An 18,161-nucleotide genomic window follows, 5' to 3' on the forward strand; every position below is an offset into this window, starting at 1 on the left:
AAAGGCTTGTGTTTTAATCATCTCCTCACCTCCGGTTCAGCCTTCATTATACTGCGATTTGACTTCCACCTACGCAGTTCTGTTGAATGTGAGGTGCCTATGAACACCTAATTGGAAATCCAATGGGCACTTTCTATCCATTATCTTCCCTGACCTGTCTGCGAAACCTAACACCATTGATCACTCCTGCTTCCTGGGAACTTTTATGTCCCCTTGGCTTCCACGACACAGAAAAATGCCCTGGTTCTCCTCATCTCTATTTGGCTGTTCCCTGTGGGCTCCACTTTCTGGCTGTTGGCGTACCTCGAGATTTTGCCCATTGTGTACTCATCTTCTTGTTCCGCAAATTGTCCCTGAGCAGCCTAACCACTAACAGGATACCGATAACTCCTCAGTTTCTCTCTTCAGCATGAATGTCTCTCCCAAGCTCCAGACCCATGTATTTCTCTCCACCTGGGTGTTCCAGAAGAAGCTCAAATTCATCACATCCAAAACTGAGTTCCTCATTTTCTGCTTCTGAGGGTCTCTACCTCAGTGAGCACTGCCACTCACTACGTGTGGAAGATAGAAGCCATCAAGCCATCTTTATTTTTCCTTCATTCACGTGTTCCATCTCTCCTTAATCACCAAGTCCTATTGATTCTACTTCCTAAATATTCCTCAAGCTATTATCGCTCCAACTCTGTTACCAATACCTTAGTTTAGGCTTCCTCGATTCCTGCCTGGTTGATGCCAAAGGCTTTCTAATAGGTTTCTGTGGTGCCCATCTTACCTCCCACAAATCCACTCATTCAACACATATTTATAGAGCACCTACCATATGTACTGGGGGCTGAGGATATAGTGGTAAGCAGAATAGTCATGTCCTCTGCTGTCACTGACCCTATACTATGGTAAGTGTGAGCGTGTGGGTATGCATGTGTGTGTGTTTGTGAATCTGTATTAAATAAGATAATTCCAGATACCACTATGTGCTCCAAAGGCAAGATAATTGTTTAAAAGCTGACTGATGGGGTGGATTAAATTCGGATATTCAGAGTAGGCCTCTTTGAGCAGGTGACATTTTTTTTTAATGTTTATTTTTGACAGAGAGAGAGACAGAGCATGAGCGGGGGAGGGGCAGAGAGAGAGGGAGACACAGAATCCGAACCAAGGCTCCAGGCTCTGAGCCGTCAGCACAGAGCCTGACGCGGGGCTCGAACTCACAGACCACGAGATCGTGACCTGAGCCAAAGTCGGACACTCAACCGACTGAGCAACCCTGAGCAGGTGACATTTGAGCAGAGACCTGACTGAAGAACAAGAACCAGTCTGTGGCAGATCTGGCAGAGGAAGAGCATTCTGAGTGGGGAGAACAGCAAGTAGAAGGGCTCTGAGCAGTTCCATGTTTGGTGTGGCTGGCAGATACCAGGTGAAGAGAAAAACAGTCTGGGATGAGGTAGGATTTTGTTGAGCCTAAGAGGCCATGAGATGGTTTGGGAACTTAGAGTTTGACAAGAAAGTCACTGGAGGATTTTTGCTGGGGAGATGACATGGTCTGGTATACGTCCAAGGCAGATTGCTCTAGTTGCTGTATGGAAAATAGGTTTCAGGAGCATAGTTAGAAGTAGTTAAGAGGTAACTTCATGACTCTAGAAAAGATGATGCCTGGCCTAAGGGGGCAGCAGTGGAGATGGAAAGACGTGGAGGAATTGGAATATCATTTGGATGCAGAACCAGTAGGCTTTGAAAAGAGTCAGTATGTCTTCTCCAACCTCCCTCAGTGGCTCCAGGGTGATTTTTCTAAACATAGTCCATGCTATATTGCTTCCATTACTCCAGAACCCTCCATGGCTACTCAATGGTTATCAAACAATTCTAAACACTATAGCCACAGATTCAAGGCCATCTCAGGTTTGTTCCTCCTATTCTCTCCAGAAGACTTCCCTAGCTGTTCCATGCCTCTTCTTTCTGCTCTAGCAGGTGGCATTGGGTGTCTCTATCACAGTGCTACATTGTACTGAAATCGCCTGCATGTGTGTCTATAAGCTCCTAAGATGCAAAGATGTCCTGTTGATCATTGTATTTCCGTTGTCTAGCTCCATGCTACCAAAGTTTGGGCCTTGGACCAGCAGCACAGGCATCACCTGGGAACTTGTTTGAATTTGCATTTTAACAGCAAGGTTCCCAGGAGACTCCTATGCACCTTACAGTTTGAGAAGCTAGCTTCTGTCTTGGATGCAGGAGGCCCTCATTGAATGTTGAACTGAACAGAACCAGCGACCCAGTCCAGACTCCTCAGAGCACAATAGCGATTTCCTTTTGTCAAAATAGATCCAACTCACAAAGTTAGCTTCACCAAGGTGGGTTAAACTAGATGCTACGGGTGCACTGAAAGTGTCTGTCACTGCATGGCTGGTGACACCTGTCGAGAGTAACACAGAAACAGTAGTTCTATTTACTTCAAGCCTAGGAGCTAGAGTTTCAGCAATTTCACACTGAATAGACTCAAATGTCCTTTTCTTATGGAATACTCTGTAATTTTTTCATAAACATGGCCCAGATAATCTAACACCTAACTTTTTCCTTTGAATGGGTAACACTCTATTTAATGAAGCGTCAAGAAGCAACTTCTAGGTGCCAAAGGCAGGTACTCTGTCCACATGGGAACTGCTAGCAAACCATGCACAAGTGCTAATTAGCTCATCAACACATCACTGTTGTCCTTTGAGATGCTCTCAATTATTTTTCAGCCTAACAAACTCCATAAGGTCACAGGTTCCCACTTTGGCCTTGTCTTATTATAAACTCAAGTTGGGTTGCTTGCCCCTCTTCTTCCACAATCCACAAAATGGGAAAAGGAGCCTATTCAGTGTCCTAGCTTCTCAGACCCTCAGGCTGAGGAATATTTGGGGCTCTCACAGGCAGCAATTCGGATGTGCTTCCCAGGTCCCAACACTCTGGTTACTCTGTGTCCCTCAGGCATGGGTGGTCATTGCCAGAGCTTGAAGGTGGCTGTGCCAGGTCCACTTAAAATAGAGGAAGGGGTAGGGACCTTGTCTCCTCAGCACCTCTAGGAGCTTAGGGAAATCAGTGGTGTTTGAATTCAGAGGTATCTCTTTGGTATTAATTCTTAAGACTGTTGGTATTAACTCTTGAGCTTGTAAGGCTGAACACAATCCTACTATAAGGTCAGTGATAGCAGAGGACGTGACTATTCTGCGACCTTAACTAACCCTCTAAAAGACACAAATTCAGATGTTGGAATCTTAAGTCCCACTGTGGTGGTATTTGGAGGTGGGGCCTTTGAGAGGCGATTAGGTCGTGAGGGTAGGGCCCTCAGGAATGAGATTGGTGCGTTTATAAAAATGACCCCAGAGAGTTCTCTTGCCCCCTTTCTAACCATGTGAGGATAAGATGGGAAATCAGCAGTCTGCAACCCAGAAGAGGGTCTTTGCCAGAACCCAGCCAGGCTGGCCCCTTGATCTCAGATTTCCAACCTCCAGAACTGCAGGAGGTTCATGTCTGTTGTTTATGAGTCACTTAGTCCGTGCTGCTTGGTCATAGCAGCTACTGACTAAGACCATTGCCCAGAGGCAGACACTTCATCTGCTCTGGGCTTCCTACTCAGAATAGCTCTTACTCACTATTTGAAGCAGGAAGTGGGTTTTTTCCCATAAAACACTTGGAAAATGCTTGACCCACATGCTTCTCAGTGAAAACCAAATGTTTCGTTTTCAAGGTGGGGAAATTCACTTCCAGAACAATGGAGGGAAAGCAATTATTGTCTTTTGCTGTTATTGTAGCATCTGTGTGGGACATTCCAAAGGTGAGGAGGGCACAGGGAGCTGGGTCTTATCCTTTTTCTGGAACCCAGCAGTGTGACATTCTTGTCACTTCTCTTGGTCACAGTATTTTCACCAGGTGACCTCTCGCATCCCTTCTAATCCCAACATTTTAGGGCTCTCTGTTTCTATCTTTGCTGGTCTTTTCTGGGGAGAATAAAAAAATGAGGTAGCTCAAGTTCTGACCCTTTCTGAATGTCTATAAAATTCCAGGGATTCAATAATAAGCAATGGTGTGCCGGTAAATGTTAAACAATGGACACAGATTTGTAGTGTTTGCCAATTTCTGTGGTGTAAATAATCTCACTGTGGCTGATTTCTAGCCTTCAAGTTGGTATCAACCTGATCACCAAATTCCTGAAAATTTAACATCCAGCTCTCATGAGCCACTATGATCTGGCTCTAGCACACCATTGTGAACATGCCTCCTTGTCCACTATTCTGAGAGAAGCAGGATTTATGCTGTCAGGGCTAGAGATGCTCACGCATTTTCCTGGCTCCATGCCTGGCTATTGGGAAAAGTCAATGTGGACATCAGACAGTTGTAGAAGATTGGCACTGAAATGTGTGGTCAAACACTTGAGACTAGGGATGCTTCCTGTTTATCAGGATGTCTGACAACTCTCCCAGGGCCTTCTGCCAGAAAGTCATCGTTCTTTTATGCTTGCAGAGGGCACACAATGACACTCAGAAATTGGATTGCCAATAAGAATTGTTCCAAGTTGAGAAATGGAGTCTTTTCCTATGTGCCAGGTGGAAGGAAGTTTGGGAGTGAGGTGGGGTTCCATATGCTAGTCAGTGGAGTCTCTCTTGTTTGGTCTTATGCTCTTTAACTGAAATCAACTTTTAATTCTGGGCTGCCATCTCTTTCCTACAGATATGTATTCATCTCTTGTTGCTATTTCTGATGGCAGGCTAGTACTCTAATTTTTCTACCTTTGTTAAAAAAATTTGTTCCTGAGATATGCTCAGAGAGGGACTACTGTTTTACTCATAGTTAACTGTAACTGAAGGCACAATGGAAGGCGATACATTCAATTCTGCAGCAGCCAGTGAGTTCTACTGAAAACAATCTTGTCCCCTGGCTGTAGACTATGTGATGTCTAACTGTAAGAACTTGATGGAGCTCCTGGGTGACTCAGTTGGTTAAGTGTCCGACTTTGGCTCAGGTCATGATCTCACGGGGCCATGAGTTTGAGCCCCGCATAGGGCTTTCTGCTGTCAGCACAAAGCCCACTTCAGATCCTTTGTCCCCCTCTCTCTCTGCCCTTCCCCCACTGCTCTCTCTCTCTTCTCTCTCAAAAATAAATAAACATTTAAAAAAAACTGTAAAAACTTGGAGTGGAAAGTATGTTTCGTGCATATTTTGTCCCCTCAGCAGTACATCAGTGTTAGGTGGGGCCCAGTCCTCAGTGAGGTTGAAGCATCCATAGACTCAGAATTTAGCAGACCTGTAATGTCAAGATAGAGCTGCTTTAGATGCTAAGCACTATTTTGGGGAAGACTAGGCAGGAAGTCTGGTATAATATATTGCCTGTAGTTCTCTGACTCCTTTGCAGAATAGCATGGAATAGCCATTAAGGTTCATGGTCACTGGAAACTAAGCAGGTGAATTATAGGTCCAAATCAAGGAGTCAAGAAACAGGAACACTTACCCAAATGTAAGAAAACCTTGGCATAACCTCAACCATCCATGTCATATATGTTATTGGGCTCAAGGGAGATATGGTAAGACTAGGTAAACTGGCTTAATGAATCCCATCTGTTAATGGGCAAACATACACATCCCTCAAACAGAAACAATCATCCGTTCTTTTCTGGAGTATGGATGAGGACTCAGGAATAATCTGAGCAGGAAAGACAGCACATGAATGAGGATTTGCCTGAAGGATGGAGATGAAGATTAGATAGTGTGTGAAGAAGTGTTTTAGTGAGAAGGGGAGTCTACAAAATGGTGCCTATGTTAGGATTATAATTATTGTCAATATTTGTACGTAAGGATAAACTTTGGAAGGGGATACAGAGAAATGAAAAGGAAGGTAGGCTGGTGGGATTATGAATAAATATTTTACAGATTTTCCTGATTTTGGAATGTTGTTTGAATATATTTAAATCTTTTGTGAAAAGGGTTTTCCATCTTCACAGAGAACAAAAGAAGCTGGAAATTCCCTAGAGAAATTGAAATCAGGCAGAAGGAAGGATTTCTTTATGGGAAGATTAGCCCCTGGAAGGTACTTATAGCAGAGCTGAGAAACCACCTTCAAGAATGGCTCCCTCTTCTACTATGTGGAGAACAGTGGTGGCCCCTTTGGAGGGAGGCTTCTCTCATCTATAGATGGTGGTCCTGAGACACAGCACTCACAGAGATGCAAATGTGACTCAGCGAACTGTTGGCAGAGCTGTGGGCAGGCCAACTTGGTAGGACAAAACCAATTTTGATGAGTGCTTCCAGTCTTCTCGAGATGTATTCTCCTCCCCCTTCCTATTGTGGACCTAGGTCCTCTCAGCAGTTACAGCAGTTAGGAACCAGATTAATTAATTTCTGCCCAGGGGTCAGTCCAGCAGGAGAATGTTGCAAGCCTCTTGCAGTCATAAACATCTTAACCTACAGGAATATGTTATGGGCATGGAGAGAGATAACAGGAGCAGCATTCTAGAGTGGAAAAGGGTTTTCTTGCCACCGTGGGCTCTTCACCCCTCCCCGGGCCATTCTTCTGCTCCAAGTTCAGAGTTCTCCAATGGAAACTCCTTTTTTTTTTTCCCAGTTAGGTAAGTGATTTTCTTGTTGTTTTGGAACTTGGGTACCACTGTGGACATATGTGGTTAGAAAGATCTTACTTTCCTGACATATAAAGTCCTGAATTTAAAGGGCTCTTCTCTTCCTGTAAGGCACATTTATGTAGCAGGAAGTTCACACTGAGCTTAGGATATGGACAGACTCTATTTGAAGCTGGTCCTCACCACTTGCAAGTTCTCTGAGCCTTGTTTTCTCATTTACAAAGTGAGGATATCAATACCCGTCTCCGATTATGGAGATGAAGTATACTGATAAAGTGCCTGGCATAAATAGACCCCCATTAGACATTAGTTTCACTTAAAATTTTAGGAGTCAACAGAGATTACATATATATCTGGGGCTCCTGCATCGCTTCCTGTACCCAATCATGACTCATTTCACTGCTGACCAACACAAAGAAGGTATCAAACAACAGACCTCACTAGCTCTGAAAAGCCAGACACATTTTAATGACTGGCACGCTCCACTGTGACACTTGGATTTAGCCACAGGTACCACCAAAGATTGTTTCAAGATAACTTGGGGGCCTCCTCCTCCAAAACCACTGTGAAATCCTATGAATGCATCTGCTCCTGACCTTGGTCAGTCTCCACTGGGGCCGGGTGTTGGCTTTGAGCACTAGCATACCCTTGGGATGTGATGGTTATTCTAGACTTTGGTGCCAGAGCTCACTGGCCTTTGCCTGCTGGTGGATGAGGACTGGCAGCAACAATGCTGCTCAACCAGCTCAGGAGCCCATAGCGTGAAGGCTGGTGAGTAGGAGAGGCTGTGTTCCTGGAGTTGAAGTTCAGCTGGATCTTCTCCTTGTTGGGTGGGAAAGGGCAAAAGTGTACATCAGAGCAGAATACCCAAGGGCAGCCCAATGAGTTGACTACCCCAGATTGATGTAAGACCCCAAAGAGTCAGTTACATCCTTCTGGAATAGTGGTTAAGAGCACAGACTTTGACACCAAATGGACTCCAGTTTAGTACTTGGCCATTTTGTAGATAATGTGACCTTGATCAAGCTACTTAACCTTCCTCTCTGAGCCTGGATCCTCCTCTGTAAAGGGAAAGGGAATAATAATAATAATATTTATTTCACTAAGTAACTGGGGGGGTGGTGAGAAAAAGTCCAGTACGCAGCCCATTGTATGGCACACTATAGCAACCTCTGAAGCAAGGTTTTCTGTTCCCATCAGAACCAGAGACCAGGCTATTTGTGACTATGTCAATAATTATTTGATATACTGTCTCATCTTCCTCACCAAACTGGAGCCACCTTCTACTTCAGTGTTTAATTGAAGGGGTGCTGGGTGGCTCAGTTGGTTAAGCATCCGACTTTGGCTCAGGTCACGATAACAGGGTCCATGAGTTTGAGACCCGTGCTGGGCTCAGAGCCTGGAGCCTAGAGGCTACTTCATATTCTGTGTCTTTCTCTCTCTTTCTGACCCTACCCCACTCATGCTTTGTCTCTGTCTCTCTTTCTCAAAATAATAAATAAACATTAAGAAAATATTAAAACATGTCTAATTTAAAGTGCCTATCTTCTAGAAAGTGGGTGCTCATCAAACCTCGCAGCATGTGTAGCCATGGCACCCCCTCAAGATGGCCCAGCCTTCCCCACCCACATATGCATCTGCATGCAAACACAAGCTCACATTCACAGGGTGCAGGGAGCAGTAAAAATTCACTCATTCAGCTAACGATTACAGAGTGCCCACTATGTGCCAGACTCCATTCTAGTTCTGGGGATACAGTGGTGGAAACAGATAAAAATCTCCACCTTCCTGGAGATACCCCATTGTACTGCACAAACAGATAATAAATGGAATAAGAAAACTCTATAGCATGTTTTTAAAAAAATGTTTATTTATTGATTTTGAGAGAGAGGGAGAGAAAGCATGCACTAGCCGGGGAGGAGCAGAGAGAGAGAGAGAGAGAGAGAGAATCTCAATCAGGCTCCACGCCGTCAGTGCAGAACTCGACGTGGGGCTCGGTCTCACGGACCAGGAGATCACGACCTGAGCCAAAACCAAGAGTCAGACACTTAACCGACTGAGCCGCCCAAGTGCCCCTATAGCATGTTTAATAGTGGCAAATGCTAGGGAGAAAAACAGGGAAGGGGAATATGAAGTGTTGGACTCTTGTAGATGGGCTGATGTATTAGTCTGCTTTGGTTACTATAATAAAGTATCATTAACTGGGTGGCTTAAATAGCAGAAATTTATTTCCTCACAATGCTGGAGGTTAGCAGTCTGAGGTCAAGGTGTCAGGGTGGTTTCTTTTGAGGCCTCTCTCCCCACTTACAGCTGGGGCCCTTCTCCCTGTGTCTTCTCTGTGCTAAACTCTTCCTCTTCCAGGCTTGCTAGTCCTATTGGATTAAATGACCTCATTTAAACTTAATTACCTCTTTAAAGATCCTGTCTCTGAGTGCAGTCACATTCCACGCTACTGGGGGGTTAGGACTTCAGTGTATGAATTTTTGGGGTGGAGGGGAGGATGCACAATCCAGCTCATAGCAGGTGGCAAGGGAAAGCCTTACTGATGTGTCACTTTTGAATAAAGACTTGAAGGAGGTGAGGGAGGCAACATGTGACTATCTGGGGAAAAAGGGTTCTAGGCCAAGGGAACAACAGGTGCAAAGGCCCTGAGGTGAAAATATACCTGGTTTATTTCACAAACAGTAAGGAAGCCGGTGTGGCTGGAACCAAGTGGACAGGAGGACAGGGAAAGGAGAAGTGATAGAGGTAACAGGGCAGATTCTACGGTCTTGCAGGTCATAGTGAAGACTTTGTCTTCTCCTTCTGGGGGGAGATGGAAGTCACAGGAGTGGTGTGGTCTGACTTACAGACCCTGCATTGAAATAGACTGGGGTTAGGGCAGCAGCAGAGGCTGCTGCCATAACCACGGGGACCAGGGTGGGAGCAGTGCAGGTGGTAAGAAACGGTCACACTCTGGATATATTTTGGGGGTAGATCTAGTAAGGTTTGCTGCTGGGTCAGGTGGTGGAGGGAGTGTGAGAAGGAAACAAAGTCAAAGCTAACTGAAAGGTATTTGGCCAGAGCAAATGACACCATGAGGTGGCCATTTATCGAGATGGGAAGACCAGAGGAGGCACAGTTCTTTGGGAGAACACCAGGAGCTCAGTTTGGGATATGTTGCGTTTGAGATGCCCATAAATGTTCTAAATGGAGTGCTGAGAAGGCTTGTGAATATGCACACCTGGATGTCAGGTGAGTGGTTCCGGTTTGCAGATACACGTTTGGGAGGCATCCGCATGTAGATCTTATTTGAACCGTGAAGCTGGACTATATGACAAGGGCGAGAGGGTAAATGGAAAAAGTGAGAGATGGCTAAGGAGGAACTCCACGGTGCTCTAACATTTTCAGAAAAAAAAAAATCCAGATTGCAAGGGAGCTGTAGGGGTCACTCCACATGGGTTTCCAAGTTATAGTCTTTAGCTGGGGTGGTTATTGTTAAGTCAGACCCGGAAGAAGTTTTTCGGTTTCTTGTTGACTTAACGTAACCACGACTGCTGGGACTTGTGCTTGGTCTCCTGACTACTGGATCTGGCTTCTACTTGTCTCCCGGCCGGAGCGGGTCATGGACAGCACACGGTGCAGACCACGGAGAGTCTTGGAGTCTGAGACCCGGCTTAGGCTTGCCAGAGAGTGTGCTGAGCCCACGTGCCACCTGTGGTTACGAAGCAGCCCATCTCAGGGACCAGCAAGTCTGTATGTCTCTAGAGACTAGCCTCTGCGGTTGTGTTAACGCAGAGGAGCACAGTGTTGCCAAGGCTTGTAGAAGTCCAGGAAGCCGCCATTCACACATAGCCCAACTCTGCTGGGAAAGTGGCCTGTAGAGGCCACACTGTGAAATGGCAAATTGAGATGATTTAAATAAACTTGGAGATACGAGTGGGGGGTTGGTGAAAGCCCTGCTTTGGGCTCACAAATGAAATCTGCCCTTTTGCAGGAAGGGCCCCTTCGGTTTCCGAGCTTTGAAGAGCAGAGACAGGTGTTAAAGACCAAAACAGGGTTTAGTGTTCTTGTCTGACCTTAGCTGTTGAGCCTGATGGAGGCTCCAGGCCCTTAACGCTTTTCTATACAGAGACACAGGCCACCTTGTCAGCTCTGAGACTCGCCAGCGAGTGGGAGGTGGCCTGGGGGTACTTACAGTGCAACATTTCCAAGACGAGATGCTGGTGGAATGGTTGGGGGCGTGGGGGTGTAGGAGGAGCCCCGGGGTGGCATTATAGAACACAGTCACTCAGACAATCAGTCCTTTCAAATCTCTTTCGATCCTTTTGGTTACATCCGAAGACTTATCAGGCATGTAGGTCTTTAGCACCTCTCGCACTGTTGCTAATTTTCCTTTCTCAGGCAGAGAGGGCACCAGGCTGAGCCACGGGGAAGCCAACTGGGGAGCCAGTCGGAATTTTAAATCATTGCTTTGGTTGTATTTATTTCCATAGTTACTCTGTATTTATCATAAGTGAAAACTGGTTTTCCATAAATTTTTAAGTTAAAAAAAAAGACTCAATATAAGAAAAAAATTAATAAAAAATAATATAGGTCGTTTGTGGTTAAGGTCAAAGTCATGAAGGCAGTGCATGAATTTATGAAGTTTTGGGGAAACACTGCCACGATGAAATCTCATATCTGGTTGCATGGGCTACAACTGCTTTTAATAATAAAGACTTCTAGGTCAGAAATCTTTGTCCCTAAGCATTTTGAAGCTATTACTCCATTGTCTTCTAGCTTCCCGAGTGCTTGGGACAAGTCAGAAGTCACCCTGATTTTAGACACTTCATAAATGATTTTGTTTTCCTCTCTGGAAGCTTGTGATATGGAAATGTTGGGGTTCGGAGCCAACGGCCAAGAAAGAATTCTTGAGACGTTTTTGGTGCAAAGAGGTGGTTTTACTAAAGCACGGGGACAGGACCCGGGCAGGAAGAGCTGCACTGGGATTGTGAAGAGCAGTTGATTATACGCTTGGGAGTTGGGGGAGGTAAAGACAAGGGGAAGTTTCCAAAAGGATTTTCATAGGCGCAAAAAGGCTCCTAGGATCCTCAAGGCCCACCTATTGCCAAGCTAATGTTGTTTTTCCCTCTGACATTAAAACAGTTGGGAGTTTCTGGAAGATTGTTATACTGGGCCTGCCTCAAGTATTTGTCAATGGGCTGAAGGTTACAAGGAAACAGTGATTTTATCTACATTTCCTTCTGCCTTTGTTCCCCACATCGGCTGGCAGGGTCTACAGTTAGTCCTCAGAGCTCCGAAGTTCCATGATGACGTGTGTTGGTGTGGGCCAATTTTCATCCCGTGTGCTGGAAACACGGCGGGCCTTTTCTTGTGTGTATTAGCTCTGGGAAAGTTTCTTTTCTTGTTTCTAAATGGAGATATATTTGACCTATAACACTGGGTGTAAGTTTAAGGCATACAGCATGATTTGACGCATCTATATTGCAATATGATTGCCATTGTAAGTGGTAGCGAACATCTCGTGACATCACATAATTATCATTTCTGGGGGGAACAATTAACATCTGATCTCTTAGCAAATTTAATGATTATAATACAGTTTTGTTGTCTATAATCGCTGTACCGTGTATTAGGTCTACAGGACTTCATTCATCTATTAGTTGCAGACTTGTACCCTTAAACTTCGTTCCCAGCCGCCCACCCCTCAGCCCCGGGTAACCACCATTTTACTCTCTGGTTTTACAGTTGAAAACAATTTTTTTTTTTTACTGTTTATTTATTTTTGAGAGAGAGAGAGACAGAGACAGAGCGTGAGCAGCGGAGGGGCAGAGAGAGAAGGAGACACAGAATCCGAAGCTGGTTCCAGGCTCCGAGCCGTCAGCACGGAGCCCGACGTGGAGCTCGAACTCACAGACTATGAGATCACGACCGAGTTGAAGTCGGACGCTTAACTGCCTGAGCTACCCAAGGGCCCCTACAATTTTTTTTTTTAAAGATTCCACATATAAGTGATACCATGCAGTATTTATCTTTCTCTAACTTACCTCACTCGGCATAGCATCCTCAGGTTTCATCCATGTTGTTGCAAATGGCACCATTTCCCTTTTTCTCAAGGCTGAAAAGTATTCCACTGTATATATACACCACATCTTCTTTACCCATTCTGCCATTGACAGACGCTTCGGTTGTTTATATATCTTGGCTATTATGAACAGTGGGGCAATGGACATGGGAGCCCCTATGTCTCTCGTGTGACCTGTCTTCATCTCCTTTGGAGATATACCCAGAAGCAGGATTGCTGGACAGCAGGGTAGTTCTGTTTTTCACTTCTTGAGGAGGTTCCATACCTTCCTCCGTAGCGGCTGAACCAGTTTTCAATGCCACTGATGTGGGAAACAAAGGCAGAAGAAAATGTAGATAAAATTAAATTCCCTTCTAACACCCAGCCCATGGACAGAGACTTTAGATGGGCAGAGTCTCTCAAGAACTCCCAACAGTCTTAATGTTCATGCTTTGCTACAGGGAAAAACAACCTTAGCTTGGCAATAAATAGGCCTCCAGGGTCCTATGAGTCTTCTTAGCATATGAATGGCCCTTTGGAAACTTCTGCTGGACTTTACCTCCCCCAACTCCCAAGCGTATAATCAGTCACTCCTCACAAACCCGGGGCAGCTCTTCCTGCCCACAGGTCCTGTCCCCGTGCTTTAATAAAACCACTTTTTTGCACCAAAGGCGTCTCAAGAATTCTTTCTTGGCCATTGGCTCTGAGTCCCAACCCTCCAAACCGCGTCACCAACAACAGTGTGCAGGGGTTCTGGGAAATTTTGAGTGTGATAGTAATAGTTCATTTTCTTTCATGTTATTATTTAGTATTTTATTATTGCTTTCTATTTTATTACTTTCTGTTTTCTCTCTCATCCAGAGAGCCTCCGTTTGTTCAGGCGCTAGCTCTCCTCTTCACATTCCTTTATTATCTTTGTCCTCATTTTCATTTTCTGAGTGATTTCCTTAGCTTTTTACACATGTATTTATTGAGCTTTTGTTTCTGCTCTCAGGCATTTATTTACTGAGAAGTTCTTTGTTCTCCGAAGGTTTTATGTGTAGAGCACACTATTCTTATTTTATTATTTTATAGATGCTATATCTTCTTTTCATCTTTCTTAGGATATACGTTATTTTTTGTTATGCATTGTTGTCTTCTCTCTGCATAGTCTTTGTCTCCTCTAAGTTGAAAAAACAGTTGTTTTTTTTTTTTTTCCTGTTCGTGTTTTCTGTCTTTCATCATACATGCTTTTCTCAAATGTCCGGGGATCCTTGGCTTGTCACTTTATGATGACAAGAGATTAAAAATGAAAGGTGGAAACAACCTCAGAGCCTGTCCACAGAGAAATGGGTAAAATATGGTATATCCATACAAGGGGATATTAGTCGGCTATAAAAGGAACGCAATTCTGATACATGTCACAACGTGGATGAATCTTGAGAATGTTATACTGAGTGAAATGAGCCAAACACAAAAGAAGAGCGGTTACATGATTCCCCTTATGTGAAATATCTAGAATAGGCAAATTCTTAGAGAGAGGACGTAGAATAGAGTTTACCGGAGGCTAGAGGGAGGTGGAATGGGAGTTAGTGCTTAAAGGGTAAAGAGTTTGTTTGGGGTGATGAAAAGTTGTGGAAATAGATGGGGTGGTGACGGCTGCACAACATCGGGAATGTACTTAATGCTGCTGAGCTGTAAAATTAAACATGACTAAAATGGTATATGTCACGTAATATATAGTTTTACCACAAAGGGGAAAAAACGGTGGCTGGAAGCCCTGAGCCCGTTGGTAAGGTTGACTGACTGTAAGGAGTTCTGGCTAAGCCAGGTCGTGGGGAACCCTGGATTTCAGAATCCTGAGATTCTGTCGCGAAGCTTCTTCGAAGGTCTTGCCTGAAGCATACATACCTGGCTGCTGGTTCCAAGAGAAAGTTTGGGAAGAAGACTGGGAGGAGAGGGTGTGAATACTCACGATAAGTTCCCGCTGCACCTGCTTTTTAAAGTATGGTTAGAAACTTGAGCCATGGCCTGATGTGACCTTGACCAGAGACCCCCCCCCCCCAACGGCCCGCCCTGCTCTTTCCAGAAAAGGTACATCCAAGCTGCCTAGGGAGAGGAATGGGAATGGGGCTCTTGTTGGGCTGTGCTGAGGGGAAGGCACCTTGAGGTCTAAGTGCCTCCTACACTGATTTCCAGCAGTCTTCCTATTTCCAGACTTTCCTCCATCTTTGCTTCCAGAGCTTCCTGGTTCCTATAATGTCCAAATCTTGGGGAGTCCTGAAGGGGGTTAAAAAAAAAGGCTGCTTCTCAGTTTTCCTCACTCCATCTTAGGAATTAGATTTTGTGGATTTATATCTTTTTTTTAATTCATTATTTTAATGAAACTTTCTCTAACCCATGACTTATTTATGAGCATGTTAGTTTAAAACAAATTTCAACTATCACTTCTGTAGCTGATTTCATAATTGCATTATGCATTATGGTCAAAGGTGGGGTCTCTCTATAGAACCCTAGAAATTTTAGAGAACTTTTTTTAATTGGAGTATAATTAACATACAGTATTATATTAATTTCAGGTGTACAATATAACGATTCAATAATTCTATATATGACTCAGTGCTCATCATGGTAAGAGTTCTCTGGATCCCCTTTGCTGATTGTGATGTATTATATATTCATCTTTGATTGTGTTGACCCTTGTGTAATTGACCCTTCGAAGTGGGCAAGATGGGATTATTATCCCCATATCGCAGGCAGGTAATCAGGAGTCCAGAGAATTGAAAAGACTTGCCCAAAGTCCCACAGTAAGGCTGGAACAGAATTGAGGAATAGGAAGGGAAGAGGAGCATACTGGGTTAAAGCTCCTAAAGATGTGCTCTTTAACGGAGTGACTCTTCTATCCAAGATGCACCATGGGGACGTTTGGGTGGCTCAGTCAGTTCGGCGTCGGACTCTTGATTTCTGTTCAGGTCATGATCCCAGAGTTGTGGGATCGAGGCCGAATTGGGCTGTGTGCTGAGTATGGAGCCTGCGTGGGATTCTCTCTCTCCCTCCCTCTGCCCCTCCCCCATTTTCTCTCTCTCTCTAAAAAAAAAAAAAAGAATCTTTAGAAACTTTTGCAGCTACACCTCTGCCCAGGAATTTATATTATATTCTGGGCACTGTGCATAGGAGAGATTATGGACAGAAATACCACAATCTAAGTATAGAAAAACTCTGGGTGGAATCCACAGAGGGCATTCCAGTCTATTCTTTATTGAAAGCCTAGTACGTGTTAGCATTCTATTCTTATCTAAGAAGTTATTTTCTATCTTCTGGCACTTGTTTATGCCTTAAACAAGGTGGGAACTCAGGAAAAAAAAAAAGCCATTGTAAAATGAACAAGAACAGAAATGCTTAGAATCACGAAGCTAAAAGATGGCTGAGAGAGTGGGAGGCGGGTGAGGGGCTGGCCATCCACTTTATTGTGGACCGTCCAAAATAAAAGGAATTATCTGGGCTGTGCAGACTGCCAAGTGCTAATCCCTACAATAATCAGCCTCGAAGCTCTCAGAGCCACAGAATCAACTAGCTGGGGGGGAGAGCAGCCAGCGGTGGATGTCCATTGGGCTGTTGGTGTGGACGCAGGGTCCTCCCTTTCTCTTTTGTGGACACAAACAGCTGACGGTCTTAAAATAAAGGTGCGTGATCGGTCTCTGAGCTGGACACCTGGAAGGAGGCCAACTCCTGTCTCTCCCCTTGCATCTGTGCTCCGCATCTGTCTCCACGAAACCAGCTTGTAAAAATCTTTCACTTTCCATCTTCCCACCTCCTGCTCTCTCTCACTTCCTGGAGGGCGGGGGGGAGATTGTGCAGGTATTCCCTTCTGCAAAGTCTCCCCACCCTGTGCCCGCAAAAAAGAGAACACGTTCAAGGATCTATTTCTCTACTCCCACCACATTACAAGGAGGGTGATGAGAAGGGCTATTTAAAACAAATTTTTTTAACGTTTATTTATTTTTGAGACAGAGAGAGACAGAGCATGAACGGGGGAGGGTCAGAGAGAGAGAGGGAGACACAGAATCTGAAACGGGCTCCAGGCTCTGAGCTGTCAGCACAGAGCCCGATGCGGGGCTCGAACTCAAGGACTGCGAAGTTGGCCGCTCAACCGACTGAGCCACCCAGGAGTCCCGGGATATTTTTAAAAAACGTTTTATTTTGAAATAGTTTTAGAGGAAAGTTGTAAAACAGCACAGAGCATTTCAGTACACCCTTCACCCAGCTGCCCTAATGTTAACATTTTATATAACCCGTAGTACAATAATTAAAGCCGAGAAATTCACATGGATACAATAATAGTAACTCAACTCGAGACTCTCTTCGGATTTAATCCATTTCCCCATTCATGTCCTTTTTCTATTAGAGGATTCAATCCCAGACCCACGTCGCATTTAACTGTCATGTCTCCAGTATCCTTCAGTCTATGGTGGTTCCTTCATCTTTCTTTGTTTTTCAAGACCTTGACACTTTTGAAAGGTATTTATAAGTTGTTTTGGATGCCTTGGGTTTGTCTAATATTTTTTCATGATTACATTGTGGTTCTCAAGTGCTATAGATGAATTGTTCCCCCTTGCAAATTCATATGTTGAACCCTTAACCTCCAATGTGTCTGAATTTGGAGAGAGGGCCTTTAAAGAGGTAGTTAGGGTTAAATGAGGTCCTAAGTGTGGGGTCCTAATCTGATACCAGGGGGTACATGATATCAGTAGTTCTTATTACTGGTGCTTTTTCCTCTGTCATTGAGTTAAGGTAGGTATGAAAGGATTAACTGTAAAGTTACTGTGTTTCTTCTTACAATTAATACATATCTTGGGGGAGATACTTTTAGATTATACAAATATTCTGCATTTCCTCAAACTCTTGACCACTAATCTTAATAGCTTTTGGTGGATTATTATGCCCACGGTAATTATTGCTGTGGAATTTTTCTTTTTTCACGTTTCTTTAATTTGAGAGAGAGAAAGAGGGAGATGGAGAGAGCATGCACAAGGCGGGGAGGGCCAGAGAGAGAGGGAGAGAGAGAGCATGAGCAGGGGAGTGGCAGGGGGAGAGAGGGAGAGATAGAATCCCAAGCAGGCCCCATACTATCGGCGCAGAACCCAACGTGGGGCTCAATCCCACGAACCATGAGATCATGACCTGAGCCCAAATCAAGGGGCAGACGCTTAACCACCGAAGCCACCCAGGTACCCCATTACCTGGAATGTGGAATTCTAATGGTGACTTTATATTTCCTTCTTTCCTTCTACACTTAATAATTAAAATTTTTTTTTGTGAGGAAGAGCTATGCCTTATTGGCAATGTACTTATTTGTTCAATTATTTTTAAATGTCATAATAGACTCATGCTTGTTTACTTTATTCTATGGATTGCAATTAAGTATTGTTATTTATTTTATTGCTCAGCCTTGGCCATTGGGAACGCCTTTAGATTGGTTGCTAGGCTCCTTCAAGATGTCCTCATCCTTTTTGAGTACTTCCTTACTTTCTGGC

This window comes from Prionailurus viverrinus, chromosome A2 (assembly GCF_022837055.1).
Source record: "Prionailurus viverrinus isolate Anna chromosome A2, UM_Priviv_1.0, whole genome shotgun sequence".
Lineage (NCBI taxonomy): Eukaryota > Metazoa > Chordata > Mammalia > Carnivora > Felidae > Prionailurus > Prionailurus viverrinus.